At 43.1% G+C, this 23,447-nt stretch overlaps 1 protein-coding gene across 5 annotated transcripts in view; it reads left to right on the top strand.

Annotated features, from left to right (window-relative positions):
* LOC118966929 (SH3 domain and tetratricopeptide repeat-containing protein 2-like) overlaps positions 1 to 23,447 on the top strand; it is a 44,792-nt gene that overhangs the window by 7,155 nt on the left and 14,190 nt on the right. For all 5 annotated transcript variants that reach the window (XM_073226864.1, XM_073226867.1, XM_073226884.1 and 2 more), the window contains 2 exons: positions 2,203 to 2,288; positions 3,286 to 3,358. The gene's annotated coding sequence lies outside the window, so the exon portion shown is untranslated. The remainder of the gene's footprint in view (positions 1 to 2,202; positions 2,289 to 3,285; positions 3,359 to 23,447) is intronic.

Below are 23,447 nucleotides of genomic sequence, written 5' to 3'. Positions count from 1 at the left end.
ATTAATAGAGGATGAAGATGCAAGTAAATTTGTATTTGTGGTAATAAAAAATGATGGTTCCCACAATGAAATATCACCTCACACCAGTAAGGATCGTCACCATCCAAAAGACAAACAACAACAAATGTTGGTGAGGTTGTGGAGAAAGGGGAACCCTCCTACACTGCTGGTGGGAATGTAAATTAACCATTGTGGATAGCAGTATGGAGGTTTCTCAAAAAGCTCAAAATAGAAATACCACTTGACCCTGGAATCTCACTTCTAGCAATTTACCCTAAGAATGCAGCAGCCCAGTTTGAAAAAGACAGATGCTCCGCTGTGTTTCTCACAGCACTATTTACAATAGCCAAGAAATGGAAGCAACCTAAGTGTCCATCAGTAGATGAATGGATAAAGAAAATGTAGTACATATACACAATGGAATATTATTCAGCCATAAGAAGAAAACAAATCCTACCATTTGCAACAACATGGATGGAGCTGGAGGGTATTATGCTCAGTGAAATGAGCCAGGCAGAGAAAGACAAGTACCAAATGATTTCACTCATATGTGGAATATAAGAACAAAGGAAAAACTGAAGGAACAAAACAGCAGCAGAATCACAGAACCCAAGAAAGGACTAACAGTTACCAAAGGGAAAGGGAGTGGGGAGGATGGGTGGGAAGGGAGGGAGAGGGGTGGGGGGAAAGAATAAAGGGGACCTTACGATTAGCATGTATAATGGGGGGGGTGGCATGAGGAGGGCTGTGCAACACAGAGAAGACAAGTAGTGATTGTACAGCATCTTACTATGCTGATGGACACTGACTAATGGGGTATTTGGGGGGGACTTGGTGAAGGGGGGAGTCTATTAAATGTAATGTTCCTCATGTAATTGTAGATTAATGATACCAAGAAAAAAAAATGATGGTTCCCATCTGATATTTATTTTCTCCATGAAATTGAAAAAAAGAGGAAGAAGGTCAGATGTTTTAGGAAAGCATGTGAAGGTTTAAAATAGTGGTTGTAGAGTGTATTGACCAAGAAAGTACAGTAGAGTTGCTAGGAAGTGTAGAGGCCAGTCAAGGTTAGCCCTGGGGGATTTAGTGTAGAATCTCAAGTATTTCCTGCCTACTGGAGTGCTGTGAAAAAGGAACTAGAATGTTGCTTTCATCCAGGATTAACTAGAGGGAGTTTAAGGTATTGGCAAGTGTTGATCATGTACCCAAACTGGATAAAAGGAAAATTAAAAGCCCTAACCATTTGAGAAAAGGTGAGAGGGGTCAGTGAACTGGTGGTTTCAGTGAAGTCACAGACCGTTGTGGTGGATGAAGTTGGAGAAGCAAGCTGATGGAAGTTGTGATCTCATTGTTGAGTATTTGAATTCATGATTTTAGAAATGGAGTAGTTATTAGTGATGACAAGGGCTGCAGTGTGACCATGGAATTGTGGGTGGCTGAGATGGGAAAGATGAGGTCATTAGAAAAGAGGAAGTCAAGAAGTGAGGATGTAATATCAGATGGGTTATTCTAGTGGACATCTACCTCACCCAGAATGATGGCAAAATTTAGGATGGAGAGAAATTGTCTCCAATTTTCTGGATAAGGGATGAATGATACTAGTAGGAGATAAGAGAAGCTGTTAAGGCTAAATCCAAGAGCCTTGAGAAACTGGATGGGGTCGATAATACTATTTTGGTGAGAAGAATTTGAGGGCTTGTGTGTGCCAGGCAGTCTTGCAAGGCACGGAAAACACTGTGTAAATATTGCAAGGCCCTGTCCTCTGAGAGGAGGTCAGACTATAGAAGAAGGCAGCCACATGATGGCTCACACTATAGAAGAAGTAGCCACAAATGTCTCCCATTATGGGTGAAGTTCTGTTTTAAACCACAAGGACACAAAGATGAACATGATGGTCTCTGACCTCAGGGAACTCATCGTTTATTATGTCCCAGGAACAGGATGTACGGGTGATATCAATATACTAACCACAGGGAATGCTATGACCTTTTTAAAAATCACAACTGTGTCTCTTAAATCCTTGGACATGGTTTTAGAATGTTGATTTATTCCTTTGCTGTTTATGGAAGAGGTTTGATTTCATCAAACTGAATATAGTGAAACACAAATTTGATTCAATTGATAATCTGTGATAAGACTCAAAACAAAGTATGTTTCTTCTTGAATTAAGAGCTTTCCTAATTTTGGCTTTATTCCTCACAGGTTATGAAGATGAGAAAAAAAGTGAAGAGAATCCGAGGTTTTATCTGAAAACTTGTCAGGAGTGTGAGCAGACTGGAGTCAAAAAGGTTAGTCACTTAAACTCATGGTCCTGGGACTAATAAAATGTCAAAAGTTGTTTTTATTCAGTATTTACAAAAGTGAAGGGTGGGACCTAGAGGAATAATTAAATATCTTACTCATGCAGCACTTTGTTTTATATGTGGAAAGGATGTGAGATAAAATGTGCTGTGTCAGCATGTCATCATATGGTTTGGACCTTATTTACTTTAAAATAATGAATTCTGATTTTTTCCCAAACTCTACTTTCCGCCATTTGGACTGAAAGCCCTTTGGGGTTCTTTATGTTTTTTATGTTACTGGATGTTACTTTAAGATGTTGCTATAGTTTAACAAATGTACTAATGCTTTGGATCTGTTACAAAGATTTTATATCACTTTACTCCTGAATTGGTGATTAATTTGAAATTCTCAGTGCCTTGTGGAAATGCTTATGAAAACAATGTGTTCAACCTAATTTTTTTGAAAATGTACTTTGTAATTTTAGTTTCAGTAGTATTAGAGGGAAAATATGCTATTTATAGTTTTTATGCTTTAAGATGTGTTTTATTCCTGATGAACTTCTTGTTCCTTCTTAATATTTCAGAAGATAGCCTTCCTCTCCAGTATAGTCAGATTTTTAACTTAGATATTCCATTAACTCCAGAGAACAAGTTTTCATTTAATAAAATTTAATTCAACCTTTAATTATAGCTTATGGAATTTTTTTTATGTTAAGACAAAGTATTATTTATCTGTTAATTAAAAATTATTATTTGGCCATCCTATTAAGGAATAGAAGGCAAACTGTTAATGTTAATAGTCATTAATATAATGCTGGGACACTTCTTCTTTTTGCCAAAAACTTGAGTTTGTTGATGGAATTGAGTTTGTTGAGGACAGTATAGGATGACAGAGTGTTATTTAGAGATTTATTATGCTTTTTTAAAAGAAATGAAGAAATTTTTCATTTGATACGCATTTAAGAGAAATGCTTTTCTTGGCTACATATTGTACTATCTGCAGGGGTACTGAAGATGCACTGTTAAAAAACCAGAGACGAGCGCAACGAATGCTTGAAGAAATCCATGCCTTGAAGGTAAGGACTTATTACATGGATGTGTGCATCTGTGTGTGTCCATGTCTCCTGTCAGCCTGCACCTTGTGGGTGTGCAGGGGGTAGGGGTAAGTGGTGTTATTTACTTGAATATTAGTTGGAGTTGACTAAGACTTATTTATACGGGTCTGTTTGGTGCATAATGTAGCACATTTAGAAAATTGTAGTGTTTAAGCTTCCATTTTTTCATGTTTTTTTCTGGAATTCGTTAAAGTACTAGACTAATTTGAGCCAAACCATGCCAAACTAAACTCATCTATGTTTAATGATGCCTCATGCCTAAGGTTTTTGTTTTTACTGTAATGTTAGCCATAAAGTCTAAGAAGTTCAAGCACTGAACATTTATGCTGTTTGGTAATGTGATATTGGAGGCTTACATCATGCTTTGCCTATTGCTGACTCAATATATTTTTGTGTGGTGGTGTCAGCATTTTATTCAGCTCTGTAGGAACTTGCAATAAAATTAGTGTTGGATCAAAATGATCCATATTTTTGTTTCTTTCAGCCAGACTCTTCACTAGCATAGTTTTTAGGTCTTCTCACTGCTGTTACTTTGTGGAAACTTTGATTTACCAAGTGACATACTATTAAATGTCTGGGAGACTGTTTATTGCAGAACTTAAACACAACATTTGGTACCAACAATTATCTTAATTGTAGGGTCATTTTGCATGTGTATTTGACTATTACGTTTTGGTATTCTAAGTTTTGAGATAGATAAGAAAGCAAGATAATTCTCCAATAATATTTTGAGTTAGATTATCAAACTTCTCACCATGTTTTCCTTTTGAAGAGATGATTAAGTGTTTTATAGGACAAAATTACCACAGTTAGTCTGAGTGGAAGTTGTAGGACATGGTTTTTCTTTGGCATGAGGTATGTATGTTTTTTGTGAGGTATTTTCATTTGTTTTATTTTCACAATACTGCCGAATTCATGGAATCCATTTGATGCATCATTCTCAAAGCTCCAACCCCCTTCTGATCCAGTCATTCAGTAACAATACCCTATATTTGATTTCTGATTATCATTTGTGTCAATTTGGGTTACACATTATTTAGGCTTTTTCGTATACTGTCTTTTTCCCTATGAAATGCCTGTAGAAATAAAGTCTTCAGAGACCTTTCTTTGTTCTGAGGACGACACTGAGACGGGAATCACGATTCATCCTTTTGCCTCTTACACTTTCTCTGAGCTGAGGCCTGCCCTCACTAAATTACATTCCTTTTCCTAGATTTTTCCATATAATTTCTTCTGGATAGTTTATAATCATAGTCCTAAATTATCCAGAGGCTTTGAACTACTCTACAGTTGCTGATTTTATTTTATCATGGAAGGATGCATTATATATAATAAGGCTGTGTGCAGTGTGTGAAGAGTTTGAGAACAAAAGGTTCATTACTCTTTAGAATACTTTCCTTCTGTAACTCTCAGTAGTTGCTCTAATTTAATTAAGTAAAAAGAAAATCCTATTTGATCTATATGTGGAAGTTGTTTTTTCTTATCCTTAAATTTCATCAGCAGTAAGAAATCAGGCTCAGTCATAGAGTTCATAGGTTTATAAGACCTTTATGGAAAGGTTTTTGTTTTGTTGCCTCATAGAAAGCTAAAATTCATAGCCTGTATGTTCCTTGAATTCATAACATTAGTAGTGTATATATATTCCTTGAATTTGTGGTAGAGGTTAGGGTAGTCTAGATGGGTTGCTGTGACCTCAACACTTTTTGTAATATTATTTGAAAATTGCATTAAGTTTAAATGTAGAAACCAGAATAAAAAGAATACAAGGAAGACTGTGTTTGCTCTCATTACATGTCAGATTTCATTTCTCATTCATGGTTCTTTTACAGAGTTGGCCTTCCTTTCTAAGAGAGGCAAATAGAACATTTTTAAAAATTGAAAGTTCATTTGTAATTTCTTAAGGAAGTGTTTATCATGTCCATGGGAATATCAAAGAAATGGTCACAAGACAGAAAACTCACAATTTCAATGAAATTTGGAGAAAAACCTTTACTTACTAGTTTTTTCCAGATAGATTTTTTTTTTTGGCTCATATACCACTGTGTTTTTGTTTTTTTTGTTTTTTTTTATTAAGGTAAAAACAATGTGGTTACTACTTTACCCATATTATCAAGTCCCCACCCATACCCCAATGCAGTCACTGTCCATCAGTGTAGTAAGATGCCACAGATTCACTATTTGCCTTCTCTATTGGTCTATGGGTCTGTTCTTGTGCCAGTACCAAATTGTCTTGATTACTGTGGCTTTGTAGTAGAGCTTCAAGTTGGGGATCATAATCCCTCCAGTTTTATTCTTCCTTCTCCAGATTGCTTTGGTTATTCGGGGTCTTTTGTGGTTCCATATGAATTTTAGAACAATTTTCTCTAGTTCGTTGAAAAATGCTGTTGGTATTTTGATAGGAATTGCACTGAATCTGTAGATTGCTTTAGGTAGGATGGTCATTTTGACAATATTAATTCTTCCTATCCATGAGCATGGGATGTGTTTCCATTTATTGGTATCTTCTTTAATTTCTCTCATGAGTGTCTTGTAGTTTTCAGAGTATAGGTCTTTCACTTCCTTGGTTAGGTTTATTCCTAGGTATTTTATTCTTTTTTGATGCAACTGTGAATGAAATTGTTTTCCCGATTTCTCTCTCTACTAGTTCATTGTTAGTGTATAGGAATGCCGCAGATTTCTGCATATTAATTTTGTATCCTGCAACTTTGCTGAATTCAGGTATTGGATCTAGTAGTTTTGGAGTGGATTCTTTGGGGTTTTTTTAAATGTACAATATCATGTCATCTGCAAACAGGGACAGTTTAACTTCTTCCTTTCCAATCTGGATGTCTTTTATTTCTTTGTGTTGTCTGATTGCCATGGCTAGGACCTCCAGTACTATGTTGAATAACAGTGGGGAGAGGGGGCATTCCTCTCTTCTTCCTGGTCTTAGAGGAAAAGCTTTCAGCTACTTGTTGTTAAGTGTGATGTTGGCTGTGGGTTTGTGATATATGGCCTTTATTATGTTGAGGTACTTGCCCTCTATACCCATTTTGTTGAGAGTTTTTATCATGAATGGATGCTGAATTTTGTCGAATGCTTTTTCAGTATCTATGGAAATGTTCATGTGGTTTTTGTCCTTCTTTTTGTTGATGTGCTGGATGATAATGATGGATTTTCAAATGTTGTACCATCCTTGCATCCCTGGAATAAATTCTACTTGATCATGATGGATGATCTTTTTGATATTTTTTTGAATTTGGTTTGCTAATATTTTGTTGAGTATTTTTGCATCTGTGTTCATCAGGGATATTGGTCCATTTGAATTGGTCACAGAGTTCTCTCAATATTTTATCATTCTTAGAGATCCTTTTTTCTCTCTGTGCCTCAGCTTCTTTGTATTCCTCTTCTCTAATTTCTATTCCATTTATCATCTCCTCGACCATATCTAATCTGCTTTTATAACCTCCATTGTGCTCTTCAACGATTGGATCTCTGACCGGAATTCATTCCTGAGTTCCTGAATATCTTTCATTACCTCCATGAGCATGTTAGTGATTTTTATTTTGAACTCCCTTTCAGGAAGATTCATAAGATCAGTGTCTTTTAAGTCTTTCTCAGGAGTTGTATTCATAATTTAGCTCTGGACCAGGTTCCTTTGGCATTTCATATTTGTATATGGCGTCCTCTAGTGTCCAGAAGCTCTACTCTCTGGAGCTGCTCAGATCTGAAGCCATGTCAGGGGTCACAGGGGAGTGGTATTGGTGCCTGGGGGGAGGAAAGAGCTGTTTCCTGCCTCCCGGCCACTATGCCTGTCTCCACTGCCTGAACTAGTGGGCCGGGCACACAGGTTTAAGCCTCTATGCTTTGCGTTTGTAGTTGCTGTAGACAGATCTTCCCTCTGGCTGGCCTAACATCAGGGTAGGGTTTGCGAGTTTGCGAGCCAGGTGGGTCTGGCCAGGAGAAAGGCGCAGTAGGCTGCATATCACAGAGGGGGTCCTTGGAGCTGTGTAGGCAGCCAGGGAGATGGAGCCCCTGAAGATCGTGAAAGCTCCCAACCTGCTGGGCAGAGTGCACCCAGACAATTTTGTCTACCTGTCCTTTCTCCTGAGCAGTAAGCTCTGTGCAATCCTTGCCCCTTTAGCAGCCCTCTTGCTAAGAGCTTCTTTGTTAAGAAGTCTCCCAGACTGCCCGCCTTTCCTTTGTCCCAGAGCAGCCAGATATGGATCCCTGCTTTCCACAAGCGGCTAGAATCTCAGTCTCTCCAGGAATTCTGCCTGTCTTAGCTTTCCAGTCCCCTAATCACGAGAGTATCATGAAAGCACCATGAAATGTAGGTTTGTGCTCCCAGAGCAGATCTCCGGAGCTAGGTATTCAGCAGTCCCAGGCCTTCCACTCCCTCCCTGCTCCATTTCTCTTCCTCCCGCTGGTGAGCTGGGGTGGGGGAGGGGCTGGGGTCCTGCGGTACGTTACCTGGGTCAGTGAGGTCTGCTCTTTTCTCCAGGTGTATGCAGTCTGGCACCGTCCTCTTTCCTGTTGCTCTCTCAGGATTAGTTGTATCAATGATATTTTCGTATTTTATGCGGTTTTTGGAGGAAGCCTCTGTCTCACCTCTCACGCCGCCATCTTTAATCTCCTCCACTTCCACTTTTCTAGGGCCTGAGCAAGTCTGCGTACTGGCAGGAGGATGTCTTCCTGCCAGTGTTTTTTGGTCTAGCGTCTAAATAGTCTCTGGATCCACCTCCAGCTCCAGCTCCACCTCCACATCACCTCCTCCCCCAGATCCTCCTCCTCCTCCTCCTCTTGCTCCTCTTCCTCCTCTTGCTCTTCCTCCTCCACATCTGCCTCATTTTCCTCCACATCTGCCTCCACCTGCACATCTTCCTCCTCCTCCTGCACATCCTCCTCCTCCTCCACATCCACCTCCACCTCCACATCTGCCTCCTCTTCCTCCTCCTCCACATCCGCCTCTTCCCGGGTGGTGGGCTCCCCGACACTGCCAGCCTGCCCCTTCCCCTGCGGGGCTTTGCTCTCCAGGCTGGACTCGCTGTCAGGCAGGCGTTCCTGTGCACACAAGGGGCTGGATGTTTTTGGGGCCCCTTCAGGCAGAGCAAATTCTTCTAGTCTGCTCTTCTTTGAGGCGGGCTCCAAGACTTCCACCTCGTCCTCTTCTTCGTCATTCTTCCTTTTCAGAGAAGAAGAGACAGGATGGACAACCTGGGAGCTGAAGCCGCTGTCCAGGCCCACTAGCCCCTCAGGTGTCTCGGCCCTGGAGCCCTCTTCCCGGGCGGGGGGCTCCCCTGCACTGCCAGCGTGCTCAGTCCCCTGCGGGGCTTTGCTCTCCAGGCTGGACTCGCTGTCAGGCAGGCATTCCTGTGCACACAAGGGGCTGGATGTTTTTGGGGCCCCTTCAGGCAGAGCAAATTCTTCTAGTCTGCTCTTCTTTGAGGCGGGCTCCAAGACTTCTGCACTATGCCATGAGACAGGCACACCTCTTTTCATCTCAACACACCTGTCGACATGTGCCGTTCCCAGGTGTGGAAAGGAGTCTTGGGTAGAGGCGGAGGAAGATTCCCATTCCTCCATGACCTGGGGTTGAGTCATCTCACAAGGCCCAATACTAACAGAATCCGGAGGCAACTGAGGGATTCCTGGGAAAGGAATTTCAGACATGAGAAAACTAGAATAAGTGTGTGAAATCTGTAGGAGATGAGATGGTCATGAGACTATTCCTATATGGGCACATGGCCTGGAAGTACATACATATGTGAAATCAAAGAATGCCATGAGACGAACGTTTTATCTGAGATATGTGTGTGGTGTGATTATGTGGGATTGAGGGTGTGGAGGTCTGTGTATGTTCTGGGACACACCTGGTGAGAGTTTCTGACAGTGGTAAGGGGGTGGTGAATGATGGTGTACATGTGTGTGTGGTGCGACAATACACGTGAACAGGGGTGGTACGTGTTCTTATTGTGAAACAGTTAAAGACGGAGCGTGTTGGAGGAAGTGTACTTGAGCTTCCCAGAAGCGCAGCTCCCTGAAGGGCTGAAGGCTTTCAGCTGAAGGTTTTGTGGGTGAAGTTGATAAGTGGAACAGAAAGACTGTATATGAAAGTGCATTCATTTCAGGGCATATGAGTTTTTGAGTGCTTAGGCTAGCTCTAAATGAGGGAGGCAAAACAAGTTACCTGTGTGAGAGGGTGCACATTATTTATCGGTTAGTGTTTAGACAGCAGAGTCTGAGAATGATTGCGTGAGGAGGGAAGGTGGAAGTGTGTATCCATGTAATGCTCATAGAGAATGGGAAGGACACATCTGGAATGAAGGCATGTGTCTATAAGGGAAAAAGTGAAAGGAAGGAATAATGGGGCTGTATCTGGTATGAAGGAATATGGGGGGTCTGTGAGTGAGTTTGTGCTGATCTGAGGGAAGAGGTTGTAATTGAATTCCCACACTGTTATCAGCACAGCCCACTACCTCACTCACAGCTGTCCCAGTGTTCATATGAGGAACTGTCCTATCCTTGAAAGCACACCCCCAATTTGTCCCTCTGCAGAGGCTTCAGTCTTAGTTCATCTGCCCTGAAGCCCTTTGCTGTTTTTGAAGGGAAAGTGAAATAAGTAGGATTGGGCTGAGCAGCTCAGCTATTCATCCTGCCCAACCTTTGTGATCTGATCTCCCTTACCATCCTCAGCAGCAGCACGAAGCTTTTCTGGAGAGGACACGCAGGAGAAATACTCAGAGGCCGAGGACTCTTCTCCTGGCGTCTGATCGCTGTCTCCGACCACCACATGTGCCTCAGGCTCAGGAGAGTCCTCTGGAGTCTTCTCGAATTCTGAGGAATTAATACAAAAAACAGATGTGGCATTTTCTGGGATCTGCATCCATTCAAAAAAGACATGTTGAGTGGACAATCATGTCAGGCATTGAAACCCCCCCCCCCCATGAAATTAAGCGTTTGAAACTTCACTTGCTCCAAAATATAAGCAAACAACAATTATGAAAATTGTGTGTAGTAGATATCAGTGATATCGGGTATCTTGTATGTGATTTTTCCAAAGATATATACAGAATATCAAAACTAGAGACTGAAATTGGATATGAGCTCCTTTTTCCTCATGAGAAATTATATAATTAGAACACATGGGGGCACAAGGTTTAAAAGAATTCTGCTTGTTTACCTGCCTGCCTATCTATATTGGTATCTATATTGATGTAGATATATAGAAAGATAGAGGTATCTATATAAATACAGAGAGGTGTACAGATACAACATTGTCACAGGGAATTCCTGGGCAGTAGCCATGGTGCTGGAGGTGTTCAAAGGAAGATTTTACAGACTTGCCCCAGACTCCTCTTCTGGGAATGTATTTCTGTATTTCTCCAAGACTTTTAACCTCCCTATTCAGATCTTTTAAAAACCTCTTTCAAAGGAGGCAGACACATGCACATGATACATTTCTGATCGTGGATTGGAAACAGACACCCTGGGCACATGCAAGAGCTTCCAGTGACTGTAACGAAGAAAAGCCTTTCTCCCAACCTGCCCTTTTCCTGGACTTTTCTTCGTTTCACTGGTTCCAGATGGGGACTTGGCCCTGGGCCTGGAACGCCCTTCCTCCGGGAGCTACAGTAGTTCTGACCATGTGACTAAGTTGTCTGCAGTGGGAAATGAGTGGCGAGGACACATGCCCCAACCAGGTATAGGCATGAAGTCCTCCTCTGTGACCCGTGTTCTTCCCTTTTCTAGCTAACTGGGATGTTGATAACCTGGGGTCTATTTGAAAGCTGAGTATTAATGATAAAAAAGTTTCTATCAGCAGGGAGACTTGCCCTATTCCTTCACATACACTAATTGTTACATAAGAAGGAGATACATTGCTTCTTGTATTAGTTACTAAGGCCTAATCTACTCCAACTAATGAATCTACTCTGTTAGTGATATAATGAGTTTTGAGAGCAAACAATTGGACCTGGTATGTATTAAGCAAGCCATTATCTTAGAAACTACTCTGTGTCTTCCCTTGGCTTATTTATGCTATATAAGCTAAGGGAAGACACAGAGTCACCTCACAGTCAGCACAACTATTTCAGTTTCCCGTTTTTCCAGGAAGAGCCAAACGTTCTCAATTCAACTGTCGTGCTTAAATGGTATTTCTGTGTGTGTGTGTGTGTGTGTGTGTGTGTGTGTGTGTGTGTATCGTGCTGGTGTTTTTACTTCATAAAGGAGCTTCACATTTACATGTTTGTACTCTTGAGACAGTGAAAGGAAGGTCTCAATGTCTGAGACAATCTAAGAAATCAATTCATTTTCTGTATGACTTTACACCCTTGTCCCTGCACCTCCAATTTTAGTCAGTCAAACTTTTCTCCTAATTTTTCACTTACCTCTTTGAGCCACACTTTCTTCATTAACTGGAAAAAGTATTATTGGAAACTTTGTGACATTGTAAAAAAGGAAATCAAGGGAAATACATTCTATAGGAAATATTATACTGATAAATCACTACACCTGTGGTACAGGAACCCAGAGCGGCATGACCTCCTCTCGGCTCTCAGGTGATCTGGTCCCTGAGAACAAGCGGCGCACCCACACCTTCTCGTCCCTCCAACCTTCCTGCCCTTTCTCTCCGGTAACTAGGAATCCTAGCTCCTTTTTTCTTTAGAAGACGGTTTCTAGCTCCCCAGTGCTCAGAGATTATCACTGACACAAACCTCCTGACATCCTGGCCACTTTGGCGGCACGTGTGGTTTCAAGGTGTTTCCTTTTTTGTTTGCGCTTCATGGCTCAGCACCTCAGAGAGTGACCGAAATCAGGTGCCTTCCTCCCTGGAACTCTGCTGCCAGAGGTTCAAGTGATGACAGCCAAGGATCAACTCAGTATAGCCAAGAACAACAAGCGACTGGTAGCCTCTCTCCTCACTCACTCAGTCACTCACTGGCCTGGCAGGTGCTTAAGTACCCCAGGAGGGCCATTATGATGTAAGTGAGACAGGGTTCTCTAGCATTCTGACACGTGCAGCATAGCAGAGCACTGATGGGGGGAGGGGGGATGGCGGGGGGGCGGGGAACCCTGTACCCAGCGAACTCTACCATCAACTTGAATTTTTATCTTGCCCTTCATATGAAATCTTGAGAACCAATGATATGGATAAGAAAAAGACAATTACTGTATGTATCTAGGGAAACCACGTTACTGTATCTCTTCAAGGGTGCGGATAAAGCACCACTCGAGAGAACCAGGCCTAGACCCATGGCTGCCCCATAGAACATGGTTAAGTGTCCTATCTTAGCAGTACCATATAACTTATGTACACATGTAAGGCTCCTCAGAGCCTTCAGGGAAAGAGGAAGCCCCTGAAGAATGTTCAGAATATCACCTTTTAGAGTAGTCCCAGATGGAAAGTAACCCAAATGCTCGTAAAAGTATAATCAAGACAGACACTTTATGTGCCAAGAATGAAGGAACTACAGTCACATATAACACAGATGATGATTACAAACACAAGTACAGAGAGTGAAAAGAAGTAGACACAAAGCCTGTATGGTGCACTAGTGTTCATATGACATTAAAACACAGGGACAACTAATGCAGCACTTTTGTATGGTCAGGACAAAAACAGAGTAGAGAACTTGGATGCATGCGGAAGATGACAAGGAAGTGAATGATAAGGATCGTGGGTGTAGATGGGTCTGTATACGGTTGAACTTGAGAACACTGGCTATGAAAAGATACTGCTGTGCTGGGGTGTCAGACCAGGTATGTCTATACTCAGGTCAGGCCCTGAGGATCCTACCACGGTGGGCCTGTTTTGGCTATTGGTGCTGTCACACCTTCCTGGTAATATAACCTGTCCTTGCCCAGCTCATACTGACATGTTCCTCCATGTTTCTCTTCCACCATTTCCTCAAATAACTCACTGCCCTCCACTTGTCTCCTTGGGCTCGCTCCAATCCTAAGTATTTTCCCTTGGAATTTACTACTTCTGCTGTGGGTTGTATTAACGAAGATGGAGAAGCATTTTGAGTTTCTTTCTGTACTCGGCAGCCTTGTGCTCACTGGTGAGCAGAATCACTCAGCTCATCTCTGGGCCCTGCCTAGATCCCCACTGTCCTTTGCATCCCATTCAGTAGTCCCCTCTTACGAGTGCCAGCAAGCCTGTCCTCACAAGGGACGCAGGAGAGGCACTCTGAAGCAGCAGCAGCTTCTGTTGCTTTCTGGCCTTGGTTTAGGGTCACTGTCCTGTGTCCCTGCTGTAAAGCTGCTTTTGTGGAAAAATTAAATAAAAATGATAGATGTGGTCTCTGCTTGGTGTTTGTATATTTATCCATCCATTAAATAAAACAATAAGAGTCTGCTATGTAATGTCTTCCATGATTCCAGATAGCCTCCATTTACGTGGGTAATGTAATATGGTTTTCCTTTGAAAATTTTAAATGTGTGGTAATATTGGTTGTGCCACTATAGATCATGAGTGACTGGATTTTCACAAAGTGTGTCTTTGTAAATGGAACAGAGGTTCGTAGCTAGCTCTAACGAGGGAGGTAAAACAAGTTACCTGTGTGAGAGGGTGCACATTATTTATGGGTTAGTGTGTAGACAGCTGAGTCTGAGAATGATTGCCTGAGGACGGAAGGTTGAAGTGTGTATCCGTGTAACGCTCGTAGAGACTGGAAAAGATACATCTGGAATAAAGGCATGTGTCTATAAGGGAAAAAGTGAAAGGAAGGAATAATGGGGCTGTATCTGGTATGAAGGAATATGGGGTGGGGGGTGAGTGAGTTTGTGCTGATCTGAGGGAAGAGATTGTAAATGAATTCCCACACTGTTATCAGCACAGCCCACTACCTCACTCACAGCTGTCCCAGTGTTCATATGAGGAACTGTCCTATCCTTGAAAGCACACCCCCAATTTGTCCCTCTGCAGAGGCTTCAGTCTTAGCTCATCTGCCCTGAAGCCCTTTGCTGTTTTTGAAGGGAAAGTGAAATAAGTAGGATTGGGCTGAGCAGCTCAGCTATTCATCCTGCCCAACCTTTGTGATCTGATCTCCCTTACCATCCTCAGCAGCAGCACGAAGCTTTTCTGGAGAGGACACGCAGGAGAAATACTCAGAGGCCGAGGACTCTTCTCCTGGCGTCTGATCGCTGTCTCCGACCACCACATGTGCCTCAGGCTCAGGAGAGTCCTCTGGAGTCTTCTCGAATTCTGAGGAATTAATACAAAAAACAGATGTGGCATTTTCTGGGATCTGTATCCATTCAAAAAAGACATGTTGAGTGGACAATCATGTCAGGCATTGAAACCCCCCCACATGAAATTAAGCATTTGAAAATTCACTTGCTCCAAAATATACGCAAACAACAATTATGAAAATTGTGTGTAGTAGATATCAGTGATATCGGGTATCTTGTATGTGATTTTTCCAAAGATATATACAGAATATCAAAACTAGAGACTGAAATTGGATATGAGCTCCTTTTTCCTCATGAGAAATTATATAATTAGAACACATGGGGGCACAAGGTTTAAAAGAATTCTGCTTGTTTACCTGCCTGCCTATCTATATTGGTATCTATATTGATGTAGATATATAGAAAGATAGAGATATCTATATAAATACAGAGAGGTGTACGGATACAACATTTTCACAGGGAATTCCTGGGCCGTAGCCATGGTGCTGGAGGTGTTCAAAGGAAGAGTTTTCAGACTTGCCCCAGACTCCTCTTCTGGGAATGTATTTCTGTATTTCTCCAAGACTCTTAACCTCCCTATTCAGATCTTTTGAAATCCTCTTTCACAGGAGGCTTACACACCCACATGATACGTTTCTGCCCATGGATTGGAAGTGGATACCCTGGGCAGGTGTTGGACAAGGGGTCACTTGTGGCCACTGCTGAGGGAAGGGACTCAGTTCTGAGCCTGGGCCATCGTGTTGCCCTGTTTCCCCCCCCCCCCCGACTCTTCCTCAGCCCCTTCTTGCTCTCGGCCCACACCACGGTGACTCAGACTGTCTCCAGAAGAGGTGGGGAAGTAGTGTGTGTGCCAGGCTGGGGAGCATGAGCCGCCAGTGCCTGCACAGAGGAAGAGCCTTTCTCCCCACCTGCCCTTTTCCTGGACTTATCTTCGTCTCCCCGGTTCCGGAGGGAGACTGGGCCCTGGGACGGGAGTGCTCTTCCTCCAGAGCTACGGTAGTTCTGACCATGTAATTAAGTTTTCTGCAGTGGGAAATGAATGGCAACCAGGCATAGGCATGAAGTCCTACTCTGTGTACTGCCATGTTCTTCCCTTTTCTGGCATATTAACAACCTGAGGTCTGTTTGAAAGGTGGGTGTTAATGATAAAAAAGTTTCTATCAGCAGGGACACTTGCCCTATTCCTTCACATACAGTAATTGTTACATAAGAAATAGATTCCTTCTTGTATTAGTTACTAAGGCCTAATCTACTCCAACTAATGAATCTACTCTGTTAGTGATATAATGAGTTTTGAGAGCAAACAATTGGACCTGGTATGTATTAAGCAAGCCATTATCTTAGAAACTACTCTGTGTCTTCCCTTGGCTTATTTATGCTATATAAGCCAAGGGAAGACACAGAGTCATCTCACAGTCAGCACAACTATTTCAGTTTCCCGTTTTTCCAGGAAGAGCCAAACGTTCTCAATTCAACTGTCGTGCTTAAATGGTATTTCTGTGTGTGTGTGTGTGTGTGTATGTGTGTGTATCGTGCTGGTATTTTTATTTCATAAAGGAGCCTCACATTTACTTGTCTGTACTCTTGAGACAGTGAAAGAAAGATCTCAATGTCTGAGACAATCTAAGAAATCAATTCATTTTCTGTATGACTTTACACCCTCGTCCCTGCACCTCCAATTTTGGGCAGTCAAACTTTTCTCCTAATTTTTCACTTACCTCTTTGAGCCACACTTTCTTCATTAACTGGAAAAAGTATTATTGGAAACTTTGTGACATTGTAAAAAAGGAAATCAAGGGAAATACATTCTATAGGAAATATTATACTGATAAATCACTACACCTGTGGTACAGGAACCCAGAGCGGCATGACCTCCTCTCGGCTCTCAGGTGATCTGGTCCCTGAGAACAAGCGGCGCACCCACACCTTCTCGTCCCTCCAACCTTCCTGCCCTTTCTCTCCGGTAACTAGGAATCCTAGCTCCTTTTTTCTTTAGAAGACGGTTTCTAGCTCCCCAGTGCTCAGAGATTATCACTGACACAAACCTCCTGACATCCTGGCCACTTTGGCGGCACGTGTGGTTTCAAGGTGTTTCCTTTTTTGTTTGCGCTTCATGGCTCAGCACCTCAGAGAGTGACCGAAATCAGGTGCCTTCCTCCCTGGAACTCTGCTGCCAGAGGTTCAAGTGATGACAGCCAAGGATCAACTCAGTATAGCCAAGAACAACAAGCGACTGGTAGCCTCTCTCCTCACTCACTCAGTCACTCACTGGCCTGGCAGGTGCTTAAGTACCCCAGGAGGGCCATTATGATGTAAGTGAGACAGGGTTCTCTAGCATTCTGACACGTGCAGCATAGCAGAGCACTGATGCGGGGGGTGGGCGGGGAACCCTGTACCCAGCGAACTCTACCATCAACTTGAATTTTTATCTTGCCCTTCATATGAAATCTTGAGAACCAATGATATGGATAAGAAAAAGACAATTACTGTATGTATCTAGGGAAACCACGTTACTGTATCTCTTCAAGGGTGCGGATAAAGCACCACTCGAGAGAACCAGGCCTAGACCCGAACCTGCCCCATAGAACATGGTAACTGTCGTATCTTAGGAGTACCATGTAACTTATGTAAACATGTAAGTTGTATGGGAGGTGCATGTGAATTGTGGGTTTGTGAACACCTTGTGATTCCATACATCTCCAACATTTATTGAGTTTACCCCGCTATAGGGAACAGGCTCGTGTTTTAACCATGCATTGTGTCTTTTGAAACTCTCTTCCCCGTCGCTTCCCCAAAGCCGTCAGGGTAAGAGGAAGCCTCTGGCTTTACATCAGGGCCCTCATCATGAATGCTGTGCTTGTCCAGCATGAAGGCTTCATTTGCCAGCTTCTTTTCTAGGCCCCAGTCTCCTGGAAACCAATGGGCTCTGCACAGGGTTTGAACTCTAGTTAGCTCCATTCTGCTCCCAACTTCCCACTGACTGGCTCCTCTTTGAGGGACAGTATGTATTTCCTTCAAAATTAACAGTTGCTCTAGAGCCAGGCCATGGTCCAGCCAGCTTCAGCCTTCTTTACCTCCAGTAGGTCCTCCCTCAGGTGTTCCCCCCATGTGGGCTTGGCCTCTTGTGGCCACTAAACGGTAGGCACATTTCCCAAGATATTCTCAGCCTTTTCAGCTAATGGAGAAGCCCAAACCAAAAATTAGATACTATTTTACACATACCAAGTTGGTAAAAATTAGGTCACCTATTGTAAGGATATGCAAGGACTATGGTCCTGAGGGCTGTGCGGCCCGTCCCACCCTCCCTGGGCCTCCTGCTGCAGCCAGGCATCAAAGGCTGCATTGTGCACAGAGCAGGCTTTGGTCCCTCATGTGCCAGGGAGGACGCGGGAGGGAGGACACTTTGGGAGACTGTCCCCTTCCAGGGCTCTTCTGGCTGGTTGTCCCAGGGGCCTCAGCCTGGGGAGGATGGTGCACACATGGGTGGCTGTTTCTGCATCCCAGGGGAGCTGAGTCTTTCCTGGGGCCCAGGTGAGTTTCCTGGGGTGGGGGGCGCCCCTGGCCTGTGGGTTGACCTACATGATCTCTTCAGTGACAGCTCAGGGGTCTGCTGAGTTGGGGAGGCTGCTCTTCCAAAGGCAGGGAGGTGTGTGTGCCTTCTGGCTCCCTGGCCTCCTCCTGTCATCTGTTATTCTGGCTTGGTAGAAAGGGAGTGAAGCCTGGGAAGCATGGGCTCCTCCTGAAGAGAGAGGCTTTGAGCGCCTGTGGAAGGAGTGGTGCCGTAGGCTGCGGCTCCAAGGGTGTGACTACGCCCTTCCGCCCTTTCCTCCCAAGATCCTCTAGGCCAGGAAGAAGGCTCAGGCCACGAGTTCCTCTGGGGCCCACGGTGGTCATAACCTTGGCCATAAACTAGTCACTCCACCCTATTTTCATCAGGGTTGCTATTACTGGAGAAAAACAGGCAATTTCTTGCCTCCTACCTGTTAGTGTGATTTTGCAGGGTGGGGGTAGGGTGGGGGTGGGCTGTATATCAAGTTGAGGCCAGAGAGAGTTGTTGCTCTAAGACATTCTTAAGTCATCTGAGACGTAATATCGGGTAACCAACCATTCTCATTAGCCTGGAACGGTTTTCCCAGGATGCCGTCAGTGCTGAACCCAGAACAGTCCCAGGCAACCGGAGGGGATGGTCACCCTACTGCAAGCTCCTTGCTTGTTTTAGAACAGGGCGAAGGGGAGGTCCTGTGGTCTTGCTCCGGCACTTGTCAGGACGAATAGAGGCTTGTGGGAGGGGTTGGGGTGTAGAGGACTTACTTGGGAAATACATGAGCATTACGCCAAGGAATCTTTCTTAGCCCTTGTTAGGATCCTGCCTCTTCCTGGACCACCCCCATGGTTCCTTGGAGGTGGAGACCAGGAGAACCCTTGCCGAGGCTTTCTACTCTTTGATAGATGACATCCTGCTGTAGTCCTGTGACCTGGGCTGGATAATGTAGAAGGCACCAGAGGTCCTTAAACCAAACCTGAAGCAGCCATGTTCTGCTTCATCTGCTTGAAGCCCCAGTCTAGGCACCTTGCACCTTCACAGGGAGAGGTCCCCAGACTAAGGCCACCCTGAATTTGAAACTATAAGTAAACACCTCCCCTCCCCCCAGACACACACACAAATAATGCCCTTGACACAAAAGGCATGGCCTTCAGGTTTAAAATTATTTTGCTTCTCTGGATTTCTAAGATTTATAAACTTTCCAGACCCTCCCCCTAAATCCCCATGTACCCCATGGGGACAGACATTGCATGGGAGTGGGGGGAGTATGAAAGTCTGCAAGTCAGGGTCCTGGGCTCTAGATCTGACAGTCTGCCTCTGTGTAGACTAGGCAGCCATCACAGTGATTGCCTTTGATGCCACAGTGTCTGGGTTTAAATTTGGTTCTTTGACTTACCTGGAGCAATTTATTTAATCTCTGTGTGCTTCAGTTTCCTTATCTGTAGATTTTTTTTTTGATTAAGGTATCATTGATACATAATATTATGAAGGTTTCACAAGAGCAGCATTGTGGTTACTACATTCACCCATATTAACAAGTCCCCACCCCCACCCCATTACAGTCACTGTCCATCAGCATAAGATGCTACAGAGTCACTGCTTGTCTTCTCTGCTGTACTGCCTTCCCTGTGACCCACCTATATTGTGATTGCAAATTATAGTCCCCCTTAATCCCCTTCTCCCTCCCTCCCCACCTACCCTCCTCACTCCTTTCCCTTTGGTAACCGCTAGTCCCTTCTTAGAGTCTGTGAATCTTCTGCCTTTTTGTTCCTTCAGTTTGCTTTCTTGTTACACTCCACAGTTTGCTTTCTTGTTACACTCCACAAATGAGTGAAATCATTTGGTACTCATCTTTCTCCACTTGGCTTATTTCACTGAGTATAATTCCCACTAGCTCCATCCATGTTGTTGCAAATAGGAGGATTTGTTTTCTTTTTATGGCTGAATACTATTCCACTGTGTATATGTACCACATCTCTATCCATTCATCTACTGATGGGCAGTTAGGTTGCTTCCATATCTTGGCTATTGTAAATAGTCTCACTGTGGATTTATAATATAATTATGCCTTCCTCACAGGGTTGTGGGGGGGATTAAGTCTACATGTGAAACACTTAAAAAACCACAGCATACAGTTAACCATATTAATTATGCCCAATAAATGATAACCATATTAATTATATTTCTATGACCCCAGCATATCATGCTTTCTCTCTAGGTCTCTGTTTGCTCATCTGTAAAATGAGGGGATCGTAAACTAGGCCCACAGGGGTGTCTTAGGGAGCTCTGTTCCTGTTCCCTGACCCCAAGCTTCAGTTGTAGCAGCTCTGTTTCTGTTTGACATCCTGTCCTTCAGCCAAGATACCATGTAAAAGAGTTGTGCAGCTCAAAACACACAAACAAGTGAACCGACATTGCAGAAATGCTCAGAGTTATGATGACACTGCCATTCAAGAGTTTTATTGTTTCCCCTGATTTTTGCCACTGGTAATTGATTGGCATCCTGGATTCACTTTTTCACCAAGAGTCAGCCTGCTATTTTTTTATATTGAGGCTTTTCATGCCATCTCCCCAAACTATTGGTGAGGGCATTTCCCGAAGGAGGAAGAATGGGTGGTATAGCTCTGAGGCCAGTTGATATAAACATCCCCTTTGAGGTTCTCCTATTTGTCTTAGACAAATGGAACAAAGTATGAGACACATCCTGGAGTGACTTAATAGTTATGCGAGTTCGGGCAAGTCTCTTAAATTCTTTGAACCTCAGTTTTCCTGTCTCTGAACTGGATCTAATGGTAGTCTCCCTTACAGGAAGCTTTTGTGAGGTCAACAGATAATTCATCTCATGGATTTAGCAGAGGGCCTGTCTTCTGAGGAGTCACCCTCAGTAGTTGCAGGTTGTTTTGCTCCAGCTAAAAAGGACTGCTCCCACACACCTCCTGACCCCTCTGGAGCAGGACTCCACTCTTATTACTTTGGCTGCTTCTGCCCTCATGTCTTTTTTCAGTGGGAATAAACAGAGAGGACCAACAGCCCTGAGGGGTAAGAGAGGCGGGAAAGGAGAAGGCTCTTGATAGCGCCGAACCCTGCCCAGCTGCCCAGCTGGTTTGCTGCCATCTGACACAATGAAGCGTGTTACCTCGGACACCACCAGGCATGCTGCATTCCCACACGTGGACCCTGCTGTCACCTCTGTTCCCCCTGATGTGTTTCATTTGCTAGCATAAATCTCCTGATTGCATATGGTGAGAAGGGGGCTTCCTAGTCAATTGCTGTCATCTCTGATTTCCTGAGCGCTTGGAGGTTCTTGCCACTGTTTAATAAACTACAGCTGCTCACTTGGGATTACAGAGCAAGTAATGTCAAAGTGTATTGGTCTAAAAGCTTCTAGCACTGCCCCCTTATCCTCAACACCTCCCTGAAGAAACTTGCCAGAGTTAACACCCTTAAACAGAGAGTGTGGGCAAGGTACATTTGCTTGTATTGATTGCTGGTATATGTAACTTCCCTTTCAACCTTTTTGGCAAATATGAATTATCAGTATAATAATAGGAGATCAAGGGTGAATACCAACAATAGTAAATAGTGTTTCACATTTGAACTTTAAGAGCTTGTGAGGCCTAATACCAAAACCAGGCAAAGACACCACCAAAAAAAGAAAATTACAGACCAATATCCCTGATGAACGTATATGCAAAAATACTCAACAAAATACTAGCAAACCGAATTCAGAAATACATCAAAAGGATCATACACCATGACCAAGTGGGATTCATCCCAGGGATGCAAGGATGGTACAACATTCAAAAATCCATCAACATCATCCACCACATCAACAAAAAGAAAGACAAAAAACAGATGATCATCTCCATAGATGCTGAAAAAGCATCCAACAAAATTCAACATCCATTCATGATAAAAACTCTCAACAAAATGGGTATGCAGGGCAAGTACCTCAACATAATAAAGGCCATATATGAAAAACCCACAGCCAACATCATACATAACAGCGAGAAGCTGAAAGCTTTTCCTCTGAGATCAGGAACAAGACGGATGCCCACTCTCCGCACTGTTATTCAACATAGTACTGGAGGTCCTAGCCACAGCAATTAGACAAGACAAATAAATACAAGGAATCCAAATTGGTAAAGAAGAAGTTTAACTATCACTATTTGCAGATGACATGATATTGTACATAAAAAACCCTAAAGATTCCACTCCAAAACTACTTGAACTGTTATCAGAATACAGAAAAGTTGTAGGATACAAAATTAACACACAGATATCTGTGGCTTTCCTATACACTAACAATGAACCAATAGAAAGAGAAATCAGGAAAACAATTCCATTCACAATTGCATCAAAAAGAATAAAATACCTAGGAATAGACCTAACCAAAGAAGTGAAAGACTTATACTCTGAAAACTACAAGTCACTCTTAAGAGAAATTAAAGGGGACACTAATAAATGGAAACTCATCCCATGCTCATGGCTAGGAAGAATTAATATCGTCAAAATGGCCATCCTGCCCAAAGCAATATACAGATTTGATGCAATCCCTATCAAATTACCAACAACATTCTTCAACAAACTGGAACAAATAGTTCAAAAATTCATATGGAAACACCAGGGACACTGAATAGTCAAAGCAATCCTGAGAAGGAAGAATAAAGTGGGTGGGATCTCACTCCCCAACTTCAAGCTCTACTACAAAGCTCCAGTAATCAAGAAAATTTGGTACTGGCACAAGAACAGACCCACAGACCAGTGGAACAGAATAGAGACTCGAGACATTAACCCAAACATATGGTCAATTAATGTATGATAAAGGAGCTGTGGACATACAATGGGGAAATGACAGTCTCTTCAACAGATCGTGCTGGCAAAACTGGACAGCTACATGTAAGAGAATGAAACTGGATCATTGTCTAACCCCATACACAAAAGTAAATTCAAAATGGATCAAAGACCTGAATGTAAGTTCTGAAACCATAAAACTCTTAGAAAAAAACATAGGCAAAAATCTCTTGGACATAAACATGAGCGACTTCTTCATGAACATATCTTTCTGGGCAAGGGAAACAAAGCAAAAATGAGCAAGTGGGACTATTATCAAGCTGAAAATCTTCTGTACAGCAAAGGACACCATCAATAGAACAAAAAGGTACCATACAGTATGGGATAATATATTCATAAATAACAGATCTGATAAAGGGTTGACATCCAAAATATATAAAGAGCTCACGCACCTCAACAAACAAAAAGCAAATAATCCAATTTAGTAATGGGCAGAGGAGCTGAGCAGACAGTTCTCCAAAGAAGAAATTCAGATGG

This window comes from Manis javanica, chromosome 2 (genome assembly GCF_040802235.1).
Source record: "Manis javanica isolate MJ-LG chromosome 2, MJ_LKY, whole genome shotgun sequence".
Taxonomy (NCBI): Eukaryota; Metazoa; Chordata; class Mammalia; order Pholidota; family Manidae; genus Manis; species Manis javanica.
This window is presented reverse-complemented; position numbering and strand designations above follow the sequence as displayed.